Source organism: Stegodyphus dumicola, chromosome 2 (assembly GCF_044657685.1).
Source record: "Stegodyphus dumicola isolate Sdum_Otavi_A_Nest chromosome 2, ASM4465768v1".
NCBI classification, from domain to species: Eukaryota; Metazoa; Arthropoda; class Arachnida; order Araneae; family Eresidae; genus Stegodyphus; species Stegodyphus dumicola.
In genome coordinates, this window is record NC_140769.1 from 25,672,051 (window position 1) to 25,687,339 (window position 15,289).

General features: G+C 31.6%; 1 protein-coding gene across 3 annotated transcripts in view; it reads right to left on the reverse strand.

The window, feature by feature from the left end:
- LOC118186109 (glutamate receptor ionotropic, kainate 2-like) overlaps positions 1-15,289 on the reverse strand; it is a 550,727-nt gene that overhangs the window by 459,763 nt on the left and 75,675 nt on the right. The window lies entirely within an intron of this gene.

Genomic DNA, 15,289 nt, shown 5'->3' on the forward strand with positions numbered 1-15,289 from the left:
AAGGACCTGTACCTTTTAACTCTCGATTGAAATCTAGAAATAAATCTAAGCAAAACTCAAGGTTGTTGTGTTACTAACTTTAGATAAACCTTTGTTTAAAAGGTTTCTTTCACAGATTATACGGATTTCTGTTTTTTTTTTTTTTTTTTTTTTTTTTTTTCACAGGTTATAGCTGGCGGTAGCTAGCATAAAAACGAAAAGCAAGATAATTCGTCACACACACAATTTCGTCATCTAGGAAAGGACACACAAAATATAATTTATGCTAAAGAACTAATGTAGCAAATCAAAAAGATTTAATCGTAGTTTTTAGGTAATTCGAAATCATTTTAGAAACAAAAGAATATACAATAAAAATTAGTTGTACGTTGCTGTGAATGCTGATTTTAATTTAAGAGAGCACATTTTTACTTTCTTCGTTTTTAAAATTTAATATTTGTTTTTCTTCTAAAACATAACAAGATTTTATTTTTTTAGCCAGGAATATTTTAATACGTAGAGTCTTATTTCGTAACAGGGAAAATATTGTATTACAGAGAAAAACTCCTAATCGTTCAGCTACACTTTATAAAACCCTGAAATAAGAAGAGAGCTCAAACATATCATGTTAAAATAATTGCTAAAAAAAATACGAATTTTAGCAAGGATTACACATCAGAAAAAAGAAGAAATTACCTAAAAGGAATTAATTCTATATTTTATGAAATTTCCTGTAATATTGCATAATTTTTTAATACTTAAAGGAATAATTTAATTTGCAACATTTTAAAGATATATTTTATGAATAAAATACTTATTTCATAATACTCTTCTGTAGCAAAATAACGTATTCATTTTTGTCTATTAATTATTAACATCTCTAATTATATCAAATGTAAATTAATGAATGAATGAAGAATAAATTAAAATAGAGATTGTAATTCTTATATAATCTAAGATCAAATTCTTAATTACAATTTGCTACAGTAACTTATTCCATACTGCATGATTAAAGCTGATTCTAGCAGATTTGTTAAATAGGGCTAAATCATGTACATATATACAATTACGCATACGCTTTATTGAATTTTTAGAACTATATCAGTCCATGTAAGTGCAAAACTAGTTTCAAAATGAAACGTTTTAATTACATTGATATTATGCCGGGGAACAAAACAATGTAATACAATTTTAAAGGCTAATGATAATGTAAAAATTACATTAATGTAAAGTAATTATGTAAAAACACTATACACTGGTGTGCAAAAAATTAAGGACGAGACGGTTTTTTCAATATAACTTTGTACGAAAGCTTTCCAAATCAACACATTTAATACCGTAAGATCCCCAATACGTAAGGACATGAGTAATGTAAGCAACACTTACTAAAAGAGAAATCAGAGGGATAAAAAGAAGCTTTATTGAAAAAGTAGCACGGAGCGCAATGCGACTGAAGGCCGAAACATCCCTGTGATGCGTGTCCAGCAAGAAGCATCCGGTCTTTAATAGGGGATATGATCTCTCCTGACTGCTAGGCAGGTTTCACAGAGTCTTCCCATGGTGAGAATGAGGGTGTCAATGAGTTGTTGAGGCATTGCTGCCCATTCGTCTTGCAGCGCCAATCGAAGCTCCGGAATCGTTACTGGTGGTAAGGTACGAGCTGCCAAGCGTCTGCTTAAAAAATCCCATACATGCTCGATGGGATTGAGATCCAGAGATTGTGCAGACCAATCCATACGTTCAATATTCACTCTCTAAGAGCTGTTCGGCAGCTACTGTGCGATGACATGGTGCATTGTTGTCCATGAAAAGGAACTGCGGACCCATAGCGCCTCTAAAAGGACGCACATATGGAAGAAGAATCTCGTTACAATTACAGGTCCCGTTGACTGAACCTGCGTCGAAGATGTGAAGGTCTGTACGACTACCAAGCATGATGCCTCCCCAAACGAGAACACTGCTACCTCGATACTTGTCCCTTTCAATGATGTTCGAGGGATGATTGCGGCTTCCCCGCTCTCTCCAGATGACTATGCGATGAGAATCGCTACTCAGACTGAATTTGATCTCATCTGTAAAGAGTACTCGTCCCCATTCATTGTCTCTCCAATTCCGGTGTTCCCGGCACCACAGAGAACGCCTTCTCCGATGGGCAGGCGTTAGAGGTACACACCGTACAGGGCGTCGTGCAAACAAACCACCACCGTGCAGTCTTCTGGCCACGGTAAAACGCGATATCGGTCGTCCAGTCGCCTGTGTCGTGTGTCTAGCGATTTCTCCCGCTGTCTGCCGCCTGTTTCTTCTGACCTGTAAGGCAATATACCGGTCATCTGCGGGTGTGGTTCCTCGTGGACGACCACTACTAAACCCCCGGATAGCTGTTCCTGTAGTTTGAAATTGTCTCCAAAGTCGTGAAACGATGCTGTGAGCAATTCCGAACTCTGCAGCCACACTTGTCACACTGCGGCCTTCCTCCAACTTCCCAATTATTCGACCTCGGGTAAAAGCATCCAGATGTCGTCTAACAGATTGATTATTCGCCATTTCTCGCTGAGGCAGCAACTCGGTGTGATTTTAACTGCTATACGGCGTGCAATCTCTTTGCCAGAAATACTGATCTTACACCGACAACATGCTTTATACTACTCAGACACTCCCCCATTACGACTACCTGCGTATCTGCGCATGTGCTACCGTACATCACCTTACTTAATCTCCTGATTGGTCTTTCTGTCCGCTCTGCCTCTTCGTTCAGCTGATATGCTAATTTTTCGACTTCGTCCTTAATTTTTGCACACCTGTGTATGTTTGAAATAGTTAATAGTCTATGATGCTTAGCTTGATTTCACTCTTTAAGAAAGGAAATCTCAGATAAGGAAACCGTACAAAATAAGTGATAAAATGTTGCATCTGTCGCTGATTCGAATTTGCAGTGATAGGGGTCATTTTTATGTATAAATTAGAAAATATGCAAAGTAACAAACATCCATGATTTTCGTTATGATGCAAAAGTTTAATTTATTTCCTAGTGTTAGTTTTTAAAATTTCATCTTGATAATAAACTAAGAATAGATTTTTAATAAACTCAAAATCCTAAAACTGTAATTAAAGATCTCTAACACTTCTACAAATCTTTATTCTTGCAATCCCTCTTTTTTATATTTATTTTTTTTTGGCAAAGCTGGGAAAAAATATTTCTTTTCCATTTTCCTACAGTAGAGCGTCTAGGTTATTTTGAAATTGGAGTCATGAAGAATGTGCAATGCCCTCGCTGGGACCTTGACCTCTCGAATACGCGCTGAGTGTGCGACCATTACACCACGAAGGCATGCTGAAAGGAGGGAGAAAATACTTTATGCACTGCTCCTTTTAAAGGGCGACCAAGGATTATGCGACCCATTTGCAAAATCCTAATGGTGATGAATTATTGTGCACCACCTTTTAGTTCGGGCGTCACTTGTACAGCCAATTTTTTTTTTTTTTTTCCGGGATTTGAACCCTTATCTCTCAATTACGCTTTGAGTGTGGTATACCGTTACATCACGAAGGCATGCTGGAAGGAGGAAGAAAATACCTTATAGTACGAACAACAAAATCCTATGTTTTTAGTAATCAGATAATATATTTAAAATCCGTTAATTTATTAGAAATATGAGATGCTGTACAGGAAAATTCAGGTACTTTTGAGTCACTTGAAAAGAAAAATTTAGTTTTTAACTGCTGTGTATTCTTAAAAGCTTTCAATACATTAAAAAGGATATTTTGCTAACAAAGACAAACGATGGAAACTGCTTGATCCAAGTGACATATCAAACACTAAGTAGATTTGATTAGATTTGATTATCAATTACCTAGATTTTGTTCTGAGAAATTGTGCTTTAATTTCGTTTTACTAGTAAGATTTCTTAGATGATTTTCTATACTGGCGATGCACTCAAAATGACTACATTGCTGAATTAGGAAAGGTACTTATATATGCAGCTGGTTTTTGTATAAATCTCCGCAACGTAATATACAATTCATATTTTCCTTTTTCTTTTACATTCCGTAAACAATAATTGAACTAGCTCGGTATGAAGAGAACGGGTAACACTTTGTTTCTCTTCTTGCACAATGTATCACGAGAATGCTTTGTTTGGCATAAACAAAAAATTACTTCATTACAAACATTTATTTGATTTCAAATGATGCAATTATCACTTTCTCACCAATCAACGACGAAATTTCATTCTTCAGCCTCTTTTCTCCGAATTCATTTAGTTAAGCAAGATTAATTTTGTTTGTTGAGTGGATTCAGAATTTTCCCTCGAGTAAACTTGCCCGCATTACGAAAGAATTTACCGGATACCTTACATCCTTTTCTTTCCAGTTGAATTAATCCTTTGCATTCTTCAAATTTTATTGCTTACTGCTTTTCTGTCTATGGTTCTGTTTTCACTTTTCTCATCGTCTATACAACTTAACCTTTTTAAAAATAGTTTTAGATTATTTCCTTTATAGCAGTTGGCTTTGGTTGCCATCAGATAAGCTTTCAGAAATTAATATATAATTCTTGGACGCGATTTTCAGGTTTTCAGAACATAAATTTTAACTTTAAAGCAACAATCCGTGTAAAACTCTTTTATTTATTGTCGTTATACTCTAGAAAGAGTAACGTATCTCGAAGTTAAACGTCATTTTATTTTATATTCGCTTTAAATGGGATTTGCAGTTGACATATTTTTAAAACTTTCATGAATATTTCCTATTTTATAAATATAAGATATGGGTTATATATTTTATTTATGAAATAAATAGTCTGTTTAGCAGAAATAAATGTTAGAAAGACAAACATGTCATAGCGATCATATAAAACTCGTAGACAAGCAGGGATATTATATTAGCAGGTATATACGAATATTCGATGGAATAAGAAATGCGAGGAAACATCGCATAAGCTGGAATGCTGAGTCATTTTCGTTATAAGAAAATCACAATTATTTATAATCGCATATTAAAACAAATAGACATCCTCTTAATATTGCAGGTAGCATTAGAGTGCTTCCCATTGTTGACAAAAAATACTTATATTGTAGGGACATTAGGTATTTATGAAGCAGTAGAGATGAAAAATGAGCAATGCCTTCGCCAGAACTCGAATCACGGACCTCTCAAATACGCGTCGAGCGTACTGACCAGTACACCACGAAGGCTTGCTCAGAAGGCGAGAGAAATACCTTATAATATATAACATGCATTGCTTTCTAAATAGGAAATACATATCCTCTCACTATTACAGACATCATTAGAATGCTTCCCATAGTTGATGTAAAAATTGATAGTTGATGTAAAACAATATTTACGCATAATAAATATTGCTTTGAAGATGAGTAAATAAAAAAATGCGTTTTAAAAGAGCATGGCGTAATTGGAAATTATTCAATGGAACGTTCAAAAACAAAATACATTTATATTAGGGTGGAATTATAGTCAGAAAAATGGAGGAGTACTTAAAAATGGGAATGATTCTATCAGAAATAGACATTTTTATGTGGTTTTACTGTTATTCAGAGGATATTTTCCTTGAAGGTGCAAATTATCTTCTTGGAAATTTTTCAGCAAGGCCCTATAGTCAGTTATACGAAAATTGCCTCTCAGTGTTCTAAGTAATATTCGTGCATTAAATCTTAACCACATTTGCTTAAAAATAAATGAAATAAAATCAATAAATATACTTGCATAGTTTACATTTTTACATAGTTTCAATTGACCGATAACACATGTTGCATTGGGTCATCCAATTATTATTTATTATTTTATACATTATTTATTTCCATAGTATGTAAACAACGTTTTTAGCATAAACAAAGCAAAATTTTTAATATAAGCAGTTATTCTATATGACCAATGTTTTTTACCTGAAATTTACTCCCCTTCATCTTCTACTTGTTCTTAACGTTTACGAAGGATTTTTTTTCCATCAAGGTTTGCAGAACATTTTCTAGAAATCTACAGCTTTATCAGAAAGAGGCTCGTCTTCTAGGTAAGAGTTTTTAGCTCTGAATTACTGGACACCTTTTTGTCACTAGTTTACGCATATTGTCCCATCCCCATATACTTTATAATTATTGTTATTATTAAGCACTTAATTGATCTCATAAAGCAAAACATGGTCCGATTCCCATGTACTGATATTTTCATTAATAACTATTTAACTATTCTCATAAAGAAAATGCCGAATATATTCTTTTGTCAGATCCATTTAGCTCTGAAAAAATAGCTGTTAAAATTATACTGGACTCTTCAAAACTTGCTCTAAAAGCAAGGTAAAAATCTACCTGCAGTTTAATTGAAAATCCTTATATTTATGCAATGACCTATTATATTATAAGAGGTATTTCCGATATCATATACTAAGAAACTTTTATATAGAGGGGGAACATAGAAACACTTGTTAAAAAGAATGCCTGAAATGACAAATGCTGTATAATGTTTATGGTGCGACAGATGTTTTTATTTCTTGTGTGTTGAAATACGTGACAACAAAACGAAAGGTAAAGTTACTTTCCAGACAGTACATAACTTAACAATGACGGTTTAACTACTTCAAAGAGAGAAAATTTTGGTGCTGGCTAAAACAGTTGCTGGCTGATGATTCTCCACCATCAGGAATTGGCGACTGGTTCCACTATTACCCAGTCCCCCTTTAAAAGGGGGTGGATATAAAGAACTTATGAGACCTTCTTAGCATGCCTTCGCAGTGTAGTGGTCAGAATGCTCGACGCGTATTCGAAAGGTCGGTGGTTCGAGTCCAGGCGAGGGCACTGCTCATTTTTCATGACTTCTGTTTCTAAATAACCTAATTTTTCTACACGTTAAGCAAATTATCGCTGTGTATTAAATGAACTAAAAAGTCTTGAAATGATTTAAAGCAAACCGTTTTTTAATAGAACGAAGAACATTGACGCACTTCTCATGCTCACAAGATCAACCACCATTCTCGGCGATGCAACTAAAAATGAAAAATTCAAAATTTAAAATGTAGTGCAGTCGAAGTCTACACAATTAGGATTAAATGTAAGTTGGCTCAGAACGTCTCATCGGCATATTTAAATGACGGCAGCCATAACGCAAAGCCAAATAATTAGTCTTACCAGAGCTAGTAAAACTAAGTGTGGTTTCGAGAGGCAGAAACGCAGTGCGAAATGTTTAAGATAAAAGAAGGGAAGATGATTACTTGTTTAAGAGGTGTAGCTTATAGAACACAGAACTACTAAGTCTATCGAATATACTATAAAATTTTGATGTGGATACCATATGAGTTCCTTGTGAGGGTTATTAAATTACGCGCAATTTTTCTGTATTTCATTTCAACTTATTTCCCCGAATTCCGTTAGAGATATAACTCTCATTCAATTCATTCAATTCTCACTTCGTGACAAGCCAAAAATGCATAAAAACTCAAAACATCTTCATTAAAAATTGTAAAATACAGAAAAGCATAAATCACCAAATACAAAAGTTAAAAAAACAATTTTACAATTAAAAAATTAGATTTTCTACATTTCTACACAAAAACAAGCAATTCGGCCAACGTGCAAGAAGGCAGAGTTTTCAATGTACAAACTGAAAGTCTGCTTTTCGTCCCATTTTGCAAAAAGACATTGGAGGTGCATAAATTGACATCATTCAATATTCTAAAGAGGTCTAAATGGCGGTTCTTCAGACTTAACTTCCCACTTCAACTTTTAAGTTCCTGATAATTCTACAACTATTGCATGTAAATTAACTAAAGCATAAATACCTATACCAGAACATAAGATCAATATAATTCAATCACTTGTAAAGCAAAAAATGCACAGTTTACCAACATATAAGAATAAAAATAACTGAGCTCATCAAACAGAGTAATAAAATGGATATATATACTTTTGGTGCTGCCGATTGCAAAAGAGAGATGCACCACTACATATTACAGCCGTCTCACTGACAATATTTCAACATTCTGAAGGTACTAGTTTTTTTACTAGTGCGAGATACGTACACAAACGAAGAGATGTCAAGAAAAAATCTCTGCTGAATCCATTTTAATCCATTTTAGCGAAAAGAGACCTATATTCTATCTGTACATATAGATTTCAAGCAAGTTCAAATGGAATGGAGAGTGGTTAAAATGGATAGATTCGTTGAAATATGATGCCCTAAAGTTTTTGCTATTACAATACTTTCTGTACTGCGTGCAAGATAGTGAAAAGTGCTGTTTGTAAAAAATAATGATAAATATTAAAATGATTTCATAAGCAGCACGATGGGAATTATTTTGCCTATATGGCATTAGACACCACTTTTATTCACTACAATAATTATACAAATATTCATAATCAGTTTAGTATATTGTAAATTGCACTATATAAGTACGTTATACATATTCTCTGCCAGAGCTATTATCTGAGATAAAACAAAAATGCGTGTTATTAAAAAATGCGAAAATCATTTTAAAGCAATTAAGTTACTCAAATAATGTATAATTTTAATTGAAAAAATAATATAAATATATCCATATAGCCCCCAATGTCAGCACTTCTGAGAAGTAGTAATTTACTAACCCTTGTGTTTGGTAAATTAAAGACAGTTTATTTTACGGAATGGCATAAATTGACAAAAAAATTTGAATGGTAAATGCCTTGACAGAGTAATTTTATGAAACATAAAACGACACGGAAAACGTAAATAGTAAGTTGTTAAGATTTTTAACATAATAAATTATATGAAAGGACCATTTACAAAACGTTAAATTTATTGTTATTTCACAGGCTGTTTTTACTTATCTTAAGTTACGATTAAATTAAAAATGCCTCAAGACATTCAAACGAAATTCCTGTTTTACTGAAAGATAAAATTACATTTTAAAATAAAAGCTTCTTTTAATATAAATTCTAGAAAAAATAAATAACAAAAACTTTTATATTTTATACTCATGTTTTACAGAAAGATAAATTACATTTTAAAAGAAAATCCCCTTTTAAGATAAATTCTAGAAAAAAATAAATAACAAAGTCTTTTATATTTTATATTACGCCCAAAGGGACTTTTAACCGTTTTTTGTATTACCTTTATTTATTAAATATCATGTTCTTCGCACTTAAACCACATAAAGTTCAATTCAACAGTAATATCTCAAAATATTTAAAAACAACATATCTTTAGAATTTCGGATACACAGTCGCGCGCGCTGGAGATAGAAATACTTTTTTTTTTCGTACAATGGTGCCATTGGTCGCTTTGAAATCGCTGAGTTTGTTAATCAAAAATCCGTTAAAACTTAACGAATGTTTGGATAGGAAACTATGTTCTTCAAAATTTGATGACTCTAGGCACATATGTTTTTTCAAACTGCGAGAACATGTATACATTTATGCAAATTCCTGTCATTATTTAGTTTCTTTAAGTTTCTTAAGGGCTCTAAATTTTGGTGTCAAGAATTTGAAAGTGATTCGACGCGAAATGCCGTCTTGAGAATAATAGCCTTCTTTGGCTTATGCCCGTGTGGGCTAATAAAGAAAATAAAAATTTCTGTGTTGAATTATACGGTGGACCTAATATTAGCATGACCATAAGTATATTTCCAGTTCCATATTTTATGTCTAGTCATCTATAATAGTTAACATGTCATCGATATTACTTGACGTTCTTTTTACTGATTTTCGCACGCTGTAATAAAGCTTTTGTTAATTTAAAAGGACCAGAAGGACAAATATTTAATATTCTCTACCTAATCATCTCACGTTTGATCTTAAAAAAAAGAGAAATACTATTTATTTTAAAAAGAATTCTAAAATATTTCACAAAATAAAGAAACTGAAGCCACTATCGAAAAAAAAAAAAAAAAAAAAAAAAAAACTAAGTAGCAAAATGGAGATGGATAAAACGGTCTATTATAAGATACATTTTATCTGCTTAAGAAACGTTCTTTGGGAAAGTAAATTACCTAAAAGAAAGAATTCGCTTGGGTCATAATTGAATCAATATTTCATAAGAAAAGAAAGAAATGTGTTTTTGCAGTGCACCTACTTTATGTTATTATCAGATAAATTTCAAGGATATGTTAAGCACTGATGGAGTTTTTATACTGTTTTACAGATCTAATTTGAATGAAGCCTTAGGTTAATAACTTAGACCATCTTCATAATTAACTCGCAGCTACTATAGGTGTTATTTGCTAACTTTGTAATAAAAAATACTATCTTATTTTGCATGACCGACGTAAAAATTAAGTTTCTATCAAGGTTTCTTTTATGTAGAAGATTTTAAGAATAATGATAAAAGGAATAAAAACAGTCTTTGGGGGAAAAAGTTTCACTTAAAAATACATTAACACAAGAATTTGGATACGTTTACATTAAGAAAAGAAAAATTGAATGTATTAGAAAATTATATATTTGAAGAAACTTAAAAACTTTTTAGATTATGAATAGATTATGAATTATTCAGTTTTCTATTTGACAGAAAATTTGCTAGTTTTGATATGAATGACTAGTTGAAAAATAAGTTTAATGGAAAGAAATTATCAGAATTCTACATAATATTTACCGAAAAGAATAAACATTAATTTTATCAAGAGACCAACGTAATTTGGCGGCAGTGACTTAATTTTAAGTATAAGAATTCGTTTCTATTTTATAATCCTTCGTAAAATAAATGTCGAAAACGATTTTATATAAAATTGAAAATTGTGTCTCTGTTCATGCAACTAAAATAGCTTTTTCATTGTAAAATCCGCAGCTTTGTAGAAATAAGAAATCAAAATATTAAATGAAATTCTCAACATAGTCTGGCATTAATTAAAAATGTAAAAGCTTTTAAAAGTTAAAGAAAATGCTGATGTGCACTCTAATTATTTAAAACAAATTCAAATAATATATTCATAAATTAAAAGCTACTAATTCCCTTTTTATTTCTTTGCCACTGCTTATTAACCTGAGAATAAAGCTCAAAATCTTTTTCAGGTCCACAGACTTATGAAAAAATCAAAATTTTAATATCAGTTTATCTCAGAGATATAGAGAATTAACCAAAAACCATAAACCTAAACTCTAGTCGATTTTTTTTTTAAATTTTGTTTTTAATTTTAGATTTGACTTTCGTGTTGTGGTTAACCGGCATAAACTGATTTCATTTCTTGCTATTAATTTCGACAAGATTTGTATTTTTCTATCAGTAGAAAAAAGGTTGCTTTCATTAAAAATACTGAAATGAGATCAAAAACTGGAGATGAAATTTAGCAAAATGAACTTGTGAACTACGAATTCTTATATCAAGTAATAACATGTTGATAAGGAAGCAAAATATGTGAAGAAACAGCCGTGTTGGTAACTTTATTAAATATATTATCATTTCTATGTGACAACTACGTAAAATTTACGTATGTGTTTAATATAGATTAGATTGAACGTTAATAAATATAGGTAAAAAGTTATAAAGTATGTGAAATTTTTATATTCTTTTGATCTCGTTTAAATTTTGAGAGATTTATGTTAATGTATATAGTTCACAATTAAAATAGCCATCAGAATGTGAATAAAATTATTAAATCTTGTAAAATGGAATACAGAAATGCATAAAGAGTACATAAAAGAGATGAACAAATTCGTTGATAACAAAAATTTTCTATCATGCGTTGCTTCTTGAGGGCAATGCGTAACAAATCACCAAACTTTATAAATCATTATTTGATAACCTAGTGTAATTGAATAAAAAAATCTGATGTGAGCATCATATGATTTCCTTGTACGGAATATTAAATTATAAGCATTTTTCTTGCATTTCATTTAAACTTATTAGACTGAATAAAATTTACTTCGTCGATAGCATAAATCGCAATGGAATAAATGCACTCTTTAAAATTCACTATATTTATTTACCATAGCGACACTCTGTCCCTAGATTCACTTAACAGCGTTACATTTCATTGATTTTTTCATCTCAGAATGCACAAAATTTATATCATCTTAAGAATTATCTAATCGTTGCCGCATGTTCTATTCAAATACTATAATAAATCTAAAACAATGCATAAAAGAAATTAAGCAAACAAAATAAAAAAAAAGAAACAGTTTTTCACAAACGATTCAGTATTTCCCATTCAATTAATTCCGTTTTCACTTCGTGACAAAGCAAAAATACATAAAAACTCAAAATATCTGTATTGAAATTTATGAAGTAAATCTTAAACACTTATTTCCTCGAATAAATTCCAGAATGGATTAAGCATAATTTAATTCGCAATAATAAAAGGGTGCTTTTTTTTTTGTTATTTCGAAGCTTACTTTCTCTAGATTGGCAACAAAATCAACTTTTCTCCTGTTTCAAATGTAAAGAAACATGGCCGCCATGGAAAAATAATTAGGCTTAGCGGCAGTTAAAAAACTTTTAAATTGTCGACAATTCTAAAAATACCGCATTTAGATTTACTAAAGGCATAAAACCCTTAACCGGAAGATAAGAGCAACATAATTCAATCATTCTTGAAGCAAAAACTGCATAATTAACAAACATATAATAAAAAAGGAGCTGATATTACTGAGCCGAGTAGCAGTGCGGATATATATATTTATATACTTTTGGTGCGGCCGGTTGCAAGCAAAATACGAAGTGCACATCTATATGTTATATCAATCCTATATATAAACTTTCAACGTTCTGAGGCTACTTGTTTTCGAGTTATGCGAGATACATACGTACGTACGGACAGACGCCATGAAAAGCTGTCTTCAGAATTCATTTTAAATCAATTTTATAACTTTTTGGCGGAAAAGAGTCCTTTATTTTGTCCTTACGTACAGATATCACGCAAAAGCATCGTTACATTGCATTCGATAGCGGTCAAAATGGATATTTTCGTTGAAATATGATGCCTGAACATTTTTGCGATTACAATACTTCTTTTTTACTTCGTACAAAGAAGTAAAAAGTAAAATTGTCAGTTTGTAAATTTAAAAGTTGTGCACTCTTTCCTTATGAGACTTTTCAAAACGATGAAAAATGAAGTAAGATGTTAAGACTATGGTTGGAAATATAAGAAAAATATATATAGATGGAGTACGTAAAAAATATAGATGGATTTACAGTAAAGAACGCGCTAAAATCACTATAAATTTGCTGAAAAAGAAACAATAAACATGAAAACAAAACTATAAAAGGGAATGACTAACACGATTTCGGTTTTCCCTGTAACCCTGAAACCCTGAAAATGGAAAAATGAGCCATTACAAAATCGTTTATGTGCTTAGAATCTAAGGCAAATGAATATAAATAAGCAGGGGTAAAACACCAAAATAAATAAAATGCATTTATGACTATATATTTTAATCTTGCAATTGAAAATATTTCCAAGAAATATGGATTATAAACCAAAGTAACAGTAACAGGCGTGCTTTTGCAATCATAAGAAGGTTTAGTAAATGTAAATAAGCTTAATTTTGTTAGAGTTAGGTATTGATATACTGGTTTGTCAGATAAATGATTTTGGCTTTATTCCAGTTTCATTTAAGGTGACATGAAAAATATTTTATCGAATGTTTTATTGTTTTAACTCTATCCCTCCACAAATTTTTTCAAGAAGTTTCTAATTTTATATGCTGTTACTCCTTTCAGCATATGATAACAACAGCAGCGTATTATTCAGCATATGATGACAATGGATTGCGGAACAGAAATAAAAGGGTACTGCATTTTTATTTTTTTTTTATTCAAGGTACGAAAAGGCACTAATACCCCACTGTGCTTTCACCGAGTCTCTGTTACTTGAATATCAGCTCAGAAATTGTCGCTTCAAATTACAGAAATTTCACTTCATACACCAATCCGCATCAATGACAGAACCGGCTCAGCAGATAAAAATTTGCATGATAGCATGTCACCTTATCTTTATTATACGGGTGAAGGCAGTTGATGTGTTTTAGGCTCTTAACAAACTCCAGTCTCCATTAACGCCACAGTTCTGCTCGCCTGATAGCAGGATACTCGTAGACACAGAGATACAACCTTCAATTTCCATCGTCTCCATCGATGCAAAATGATATCTCCATATCAGTTTAAAGGAGCGGAAAAATATCTGAGCTTTGACAAGTAAAAACACTTCTAGCTGCAATCGTGCAAGAGAATGTTACAAATTTAGAGGAGTATAGATATAATTTGATACAAAAGATATAATTTGACATATACAGATATAATGTTGTTGATAATAAAGGTATAATTTTAGATATAATTTGATACAAACAATATAATTTGGCATATAAAGCTATAATGTCTCTGATAATAAAGGTATAATTTAGATATAATTTCATACAAAAGGTTTGAAGGCAGTGTGATTCAGTCAAACAAGTAGCTCAACGAGAAATTCCAGCTGAAACGACCCATTCGCTGATAAGATATACTTCTTGAAAACGACAACATTCGTTCTCACATCTCAAGCTTGAACAAAAATAGTACTGAGTTCGATTGGTTCTACTGAATTCATTACATTCTCTTGATTAGCGTCTTTTGATTGTCATATTTTCCGACAGTGTCATAACAGACTGAGAGACATTTCTCTAGCAATGATGTGGATCAAAAGCATAGCAAGAGGAGTTTTCAAGTTAAAATTTGTGGATTTCTTCTCCGATATGATAATCAAGCTTAAGACATAAATTCGTGGAAATAAAGAAGGATAAATATACATATACTATCTAATTGTTCATATGTTTTATGAAAATAAAGGTTATAAAATTTTAGAAAACGAAACTTACTTTTCTCTCATTTCAATACTTCAAAGAATATCATTCTTTTATTCAAGCTTCGTGAGCAAAGATTGTTGCCGCGTTACTACCAGTCGTTGTGTAACGAAAACGAGGAAATTACACTGAGTGTATCTATAATGTTTAAGAAATTTTTAGAGAAGAATGTTTTAAGAATTAAAAAATAACAAAGTATCGGAAGGGAGGACTGAACATTTTCAAGATTTCCATTCATGCATTCTCTCTATGAAATATCATGAAATACAAAATACGTAATCCTTCCCGAGCCGGAGGTTACGTCAACAATATATTGCGCGAACGTTAAAACCGAATACTGGAAATTTTACTTTCTATGGAAAAATACGTTATGAGCAATTTGATTAAGAAATTATGTATAATTTAAACAAATCTAAATTATTGTTGTAATTAAATGAAAAAATGAGGCAAATGTTAATTCAAGGAGATTTTGCTATTTAATAAGAATATGATACAATTACTATTATTTTACAAGCTGGTGATTTTAGCTTGGGAGAATAACTGATGGAACTCTAAACATT